Below are 7,508 nucleotides of genomic sequence, written 5' to 3'. Positions count from 1 at the left end.
CACAATGAATGGACGACGGAGCGGCAATCGCAATCGCAGTCGCAGCCGCCGAAGCCGAAGTCGTAGCCAAAGTTAAAGTTACAGCTAAAGCCAAAGCCACAGCCAACTGCCGATCAAATCGATGCCGTGTATCGTGTACCTCTCCATCCTGAGACGGCATTGCCATCGATTTAATTACAACAAACGCGTCAGCAAATTGCCTGACGCGAACATTTGCACACTTTGAAAGCAAAGCAAACAGTTGAGCCACCCGAAGCTGATCGAAAAAAGCGGAAAAGGAGACTACAGCTGGGATTTTCGACTAGGAAGTACCTGTTGATCACTGTATTCAATATCCCAAAGCAGTAGCTTTAGTCGTCTATTATGGTAAAAGCCTTAACATTCTACTTACTGATCTCGTTCTTATGACTCTGGTAATAGTGATTATCTAGCGATGTTAGAATACCCCTTTTTTCCCTGTTACAAACACTCCAACGAACTCAACAACTCTACCACCAAGTACCCAGTATAGCAACAGAAAAATCAGCAAAAATAAATGGAATCAAATAAGAATTGCCCGAGCCTCTGGGATGGCCTAGACAGAGGTCCAAAATGTATCCATCCCCAAGCTCGTGTACCTTGGAGCGCCATCGAGTTAACAGCAAGTGGCGGTGCATTTGGCTTTGATCTAAGGCTCAAATCTTGCTGCCCTCTCTCTCAGCCTCAGCCTCAGCCTCATCCACAGCCCGGTCCCGATCCCGTCCAATACCCAATCCCCCATAGCCTCCTCCTATTGTTAGCTCTTGCTCGGAGTCACAGTGCCGCATTGTGCGATGGTAACAGCAGCAGTTGCCCCTGGTCTTGGTCTCAGCCCGATTCTCGTTTGGCCATTAAATGCCACCGAAGTTCACTTGTGCTCTCCGATCGTGATTGCGCCTGAGTGATATTGGATGTCTGACGTGGAGGATGCGAATGAGACGCAGGCGCAACTGCCATTTGTGCGAATGTACGAGTACATCTGCGAGCCGGCGAGCCAACGAGCCGGCGAGGTGTGAAAGGTGTTTAGTTGTTGACTAATTGTTGACTTTAAGTTGGGCATACCAAATCGAATCGCTTCGAACGGCAGCAAATCAGATTGCAATTGAAAAGTTTTGGCAATGATATGACTTTTAATTTTGAACAGATTGGTTTTTTGTTTGGCTTTTACGACTCGCTTAAAAATAGACATATAAGTTTGAGTTAAGGCCTGTTAAAGTTAATGGAGGTTGTTGTTAAATATTAATAATTATTTTATAATATATTCCATTTTTGGTGTTCTGGTATCCATAAAGATATCTAAGCAAATATAATTTAACGGTTTAAAATATTAATGGTTTTAGTATTCTAAAACCATTTATTAGTGTTCGTTAAATTAAAAATTCTGGTCTTAAGTTTATGTAGATTAATCGACTTATGCTGGCTGCGAATACTTTTAAAAGTCGAAAGAAAAAGTTCAACTTAAAAATATTTGAAAGCATAACATTTTGATAGAAACAACAAAAGGATTGAAAGAATGTTAGTCTAGGGAAATTAATTCCTAGCTGCAATCCTTTTAATATTCGAACTTAATCCCTGCACCCCGAGGGGAAAACTTCGGAATTTCACATAGCTTGTGGATGTTTGACATAACAATTACACAGGCTTTAAATGTGGGAATAAATATGAAGCTGTTTTCTTTGGTTTTATTTATTTTCTTGATAATTCTTACGTCTTTGAGCGAAATCTTGGCTTTTTTGTTTTGGCATGCACAGCTGATGATCGACCAGAGAATGTGACCGGAAAATCTTGGATGTAGGAAAATGCCCAAGACTGCTTAGCCTGGGACTGTTTAGTCTGGGCATGAAACCGAGTCTGCTGAGCGTGCTGCCCCCGTGACACATTGCACATGCTGGGAGCGAGGCACCAGCACCAGCTCCAGAGGCAGCCCCATCTCCTCCACCACAGCCAGAGCCGCCTCGATGTCAGGTGAGTGAGAATTGTGTCACATAGTCAGGCGCTGACACTCTACGACTCCAGTCGGAGTAGGAGCTGCAGTCCGACTAGCGGTATATTTGCCTGTGCCAAAAGTTTTTCCTGGAAACAATCGCCGGGCAACAGCGTTTTCCTCTGCCGCTGCTACCACTTCGGCGGAGCCGCTGCCTCCGACTCCACTCCACTCCATAAATCTCGCCACACAATGACAAAATATTTGCAAATCGCAAGGCGCTCTTCAGAGGAGCCGCCACTCGATACAAATCTATTTTCGTTCCCTGACTCTTTTCAGTTTCGGTCGGCATTATTATATTGTTTACCTGGGACAGTGGTATCCAGATGGGCAAGAACCTTTACCATTTTTGGGGGCGGGCTTATATCAAATACACGGAGTATAAGCCAGAAATTAACTTCTACTGATAGTCACAGAGAGTTCTTACAAAGTATGGCTTGCAATATTCCCCACAATATATATACCAAGCCTTGTTACCAACTCATTAACTAAACTAACAGGGTTTTAACGAATGCACAAAATTTATGTAGAAAAGTTTTTATATTTACTGATTACCAATGGGTTTTTAATAGGAAAATCTACTAACGAACCAAAAAAACAAAACAAAAATGTTGTCTGCGGTTGAAAAAATAATTTTAATTTTACTCAATGATAATAATAACGCCTTCTCTTAACATATTGGTAACTCAGGTTAAAGGTTTAAAAAACATAACCATGTAGTATGTAATTACAACCATTAAAATGAAGTTTAATCTATTGATTTAAATATAATACGAATGCTATTTTACTGCTCCTTCACCACTGTGAAGGTGTCCCCATCTCAGCCCAGTTTGGGAGCCTGGGCAGCCTGCGAGAGCGGCTTCTCCGGGCTGTTTGCCTTCGCCTTCAACTTGTTATGCGGTCCAAACAATTGTCTATTCTTTTTCAAATGCAACTGCCGCCTGGTAGCAGCCACATGGCCACGAAGCTGGGACACAGACGGCGACTTCGACGACGTCTCCCCTGGGGGCAGTCGAGGAGTCTCCGGCTGAGATCTGCTTTCCTGTAGCCTTGTGGGACCCCATCCGATCCTCGTACAGTCCTGGGGCTCTGGCTGGCTTTTTGTTTTCCAGCTTCTCGCTGGGCGCGTTTAACATACAAATTGTTACACTTACAAGGTGAAATTTATTATTGCCCACGGCGAGGCAGCTGAGCAGCTCTCTCCATGTGGCTCATCTGGGGGCATTATTCACGGCGGGATTAGAACTCCTTCCCGCTCTGTGGATTTCCCTCGTCTTCGGCCAGTTTTTACTTAACTTTCAATTAATGCCCAGTCATTTATCCGCTTTGCTTACTTTTGGCTAGTTTTTCCTGCTGCTCAGTTGAGTGGCTACTGTTGCCGTTGACTTGTCAAGGAGTTTATGGTCCATTCCACCTACTCGGCAATAAATCATGCCTTAATTTATGTCGCCACTCAATAACGAAACCCTGACAACCGAATATGGCTGCACGGTGCCATAATTTCATAGCCAAGTTAACCGTATAAAGAAGCCACGATGAAGATCGCCGAGTGTGCAGTTCACTTCCAAGCGAATGGTTAAGGTGTTCCAGATCCTAAAGTTCAGATTACACGCTCTGTGACTCTTACAATTGTTTTATAATAATTAGTTGATATTTGTAAATTATTGCCCCTTACATTGAAGTATTTTTCGTCAAATATTTTGTTTGACTTTTCATATTGCCTAAAAGCTGCAAAAAGCAAACAAATTAGTTACAGAATTTACCATAACCATTAAAGCTAATCATTATCTTAAATGAATGAACCTATAATCCCAGTGAAGTTCCCATATCATCAGGGCCACAGTTAGGCCTCAATATAGAAATTGGCAGATATGTTAGTTTGTGAATTTGGCCATGCGTTGGCACGTCTGCAGATCTGCAACACTGCGTTTGCCAAATGCATTTGTCAATGTCGCAGGTTTCAATGAGAGGTCCTCCGCCCCACCTGCCATCCACCACATCCTCCTCCTTCTCCTCCTTCTCCTGCTCCTCCTCCTCCTCCCCTTTTTGCGACTGTTGCAATATGTAACGAAAAAACTTTCGCCTGCAATCCGCATGGGTCCATTTCCATTTCCATTGTAACTAACTCGTGGAGACGCCGCGGGCAACCCGTCATAGGTTGATACTCCGTTTCCTGCCGCATTCAACTGCAACTGCAACGCGTGACTTGGTTTTGGTTGCCGGTAAAAACATATGAAAATACCTATATGTAACTGCAAATTTGCAGCGTTTTTGTGGTTCAGTTCGCACGTCCAGGGCAGCCAACAATAAATGCCTTTTTAGGCAGCCGTTTAAAGCCAAATGAGTTATGACTGTTGGCACTTTGGCTCGACACATTAGCACCACAAGTTCGAACGGGAAAACTTTGACGGATGGCGGTCAACCTCGTGGAAAATGAGACCCTTTTCAGGTGATCACGATGGGAAAAGATAAATGCTCAAGATAGGTCAGTGGGAGGTATTTGAACTTACTTTAGTTTATTATTAAAACGTATATTTAAATATTGATAGTCATGAATATATTTCTGTGGTATTAATGATGAAATAAGTTAGTTTATGAAACGTAGACTGTATAAAATTCACATATAAACATTGCTAAAAAAAGGTTTACCTTCGTGATAAAATACTTGCCCCAAAAGGATTCACAACTCTAACTCAAATCTTCTCTCCAGCCAGTTATTACCGCCTGGGAGTTTACTCGACTTTGATCGCCCAGCCACGCACTCTCTTCATCTGCACCTATTTGGGTTGACAAGTTGAGCTCACAGCTCCAGAGATCGGAGATCCACTGAAACTACACACATAGGAGCACGAGTATGTGCCTGGACAGATGATAGAGGAGCGTCTCGGCTTGGGTATTTGTAATTGCAAGTGCATTACGCACTTGTCGCTCTAAGCTGATCCAGCTTTGCCATGCATGATTGCCATCACTCCGGGCCAGGAGTCGGGTGAGGCGGGAGAGGGGTGGGTGGAGGTGCTCCGTAATTAAAATGAAATCAGCATACGGCTTAATTTCGGCCTGGGATTCGGATGCGGACTCGAACTGGAGAGTGACCAACTGGACACCCGTCCGACTGCTTGTTGTTTGTCTAATGCGTAACATCGTTTGGATTCCCCACTTCACTGCTCCAAATCTGTCCGTTCCCATAAATCCGTCTGGCATTTTGCATGCCACTCATCATCTGCTAACTTGGCAAAGATTAATTTAATTCTTCCCCTGACTTTTTCTTTCCTATTTCCAGCATTTTTCCGTCTTCGTTGGCATTTGGCTTTGGTATGAGCTTATCCCTGGGCAGACCGTTAGCCCTCTCTGCAAAATTCGGATTAAATTTCTTATATTTTCCAGAAATATCCCAAACATAATGCTAATTGGATTGCGACTTAAAAACCAACGTTGCGGATGAGTAGTTTTTGGTAGTTGCCGCATTCAGTAAACTAGTATTTTGGGAAAGGTTTAACAATATAAACTATATATATATATATAAGGAGGAAACTCAATTGCAATGTCCATAAAAACCCGTAGTTTTCCATGTTCCCTTTTCCATTGCCACACGGAAACTTCAAAGCTGGCATAGACATCAATCATAACATTAATATCTGGCATCACATCCCGATTAATAATAATCCCTAATGTGCTGCTGGCCCAACTATATCGTTATTCTCATGTTTGGCCAACATATTCCTTTTGCAGCTGACAGTTCTTGTAATTGATAACATTAACGGCGGCCTAAACGTGTCATAAAGCCGTCGTAAACTGTGGTGCTGATCTAGATTGTCGAATACAGACATCACTTGCGACGCGAGAGCCAGAGTAATTTACCAAAAACGAAATGAACTTGTTGCCTCCGTCCGAGGCGATATCTTCCCAGATCCCAGATACGAGCCGGTGGCTGCTCCTGGCTGATCTGATGGCCACTGCCACTGCTGCTGGGTTGCTCCCTGGCTCGGTGGCTGCTGCTACTGGTAAGGCGATAACCAAAACTAAAAACGATGCCCCCAAGGCGCTGGCGGGTCTGGCTGAATCCATTTCAAAAGGCAGGCCGCTCTTGGCCAAGCGGAGGCGACCTGGGTATCATCGATCATCGATCATCTGGCGGGCTCTCGCTAAAAATGGCTTCCAGCTGCGTAGGAAAACACCATCGCATGACCAAATCGCACCGGCGAACTCCTACTTTCTTCTGCTCTCTGCTCGAGTTGTGATTGCGGGAATTGCTTCTTTTCAGGCACCAGAAACTGGGCATCATCTGCTCCTCGATCGAGGATCGTGGCCACTGGCCAGTTTTTCTAGCCTCCTCCAGCGGCAGCTGCCTGTCTTGTTTTGGCACATTTATTATTATTATTATTAAATATCAACGTTGTTTGTCGTTGGCAATTTTTGTTATTTATGAGCTCAAGTTATGCCTTTTGGGTGTTTCGAGAATTTGGGCATGACACACACACTTCGGAGCTGTGCTGCCCCCAGGCGATCGCAGTTGCCACAGTGATAGTGACACGTTTTTTATTCAAGAATATCGTACTATATAGATGACATTATAAGATTTTACAAAATCTATTTATGATGTTTTTAAATTTTTAAAGATATCTTGGCTATCTTACTAGACTAAACAGCTGTTTACATTTAAATTCTGGGATGTGTTAATATGATGATCATAGCAAAATGTTGTTTTCTTATGATAGTAGTTAAGATAGATTTTTTGCCTAACCGTGACTGCCAAATAATACCGCTCATCCCTGGCGCCCCAATATAGAAATATACATATGAGTACGCACTTAACCAGTAGTATATACCCAGAGTACACTGTGCGTCTGAATGTGGAGCCCATCCATACAGCCAATGCCAATTAATGACCAAATTAGTGAGGCACTCATAGACAAACACTTTGCCTATTATGGCACGGGATTTTCTACTGATTTGGTTCGAATTGTGATTTATTTCTGCAGACTGTCTTTGATTTCTTTGTTAGTCCCCGTCGAAACTGGACTCGGACTGAAACTGAACTGGTCGCAGATGGGGCTGGGATGGAGGACTGCGCTGGGGGAAAGTCGAAGTCGGTGGGAGAACAAAGTGAAATGCATACTCCGCATATAAGTAGGCAATCAAATCGACGCTGAAACTTCAAAGTGCCAAGGCCTTTCATTTCGAGTCCGACTCGAACCGAAGGACACCAAATCGAGCTATCAACCTCGAAGCGCATCTGTGGCACGTAGTAAAAGCCAACCGGCCATAATAAGGTTCCAGCTATTGCTGTGAAATATGATGCGCAGTCCTCAAATACTAATTAGCTCTGGCTCTGGCTCTCCGAATCAGATAGCTCCTCCACCTGTCCCACAGATTCAATAATATCCGTTCCAACCTATATCCGCGTACGCTCTGGAGTGGCCAACAAATTGCGAAAACAAATTACTGTCATAAATGTCAGCATTACAAACTGACAACAATCAATACATCAATCTCTGCCCCTTGTCAG

Source organism: Drosophila eugracilis, unplaced genomic scaffold (assembly GCF_018153835.1).
Source record: "Drosophila eugracilis isolate 14026-0451.02 unplaced genomic scaffold, ASM1815383v1 contig_2154, whole genome shotgun sequence".
NCBI classification, from domain to species: domain Eukaryota; kingdom Metazoa; phylum Arthropoda; class Insecta; order Diptera; family Drosophilidae; genus Drosophila; species Drosophila eugracilis.
The sequence above is the reverse complement of the archived record's forward strand: the minus strand, read 5'-3'. Positions refer to the sequence as shown.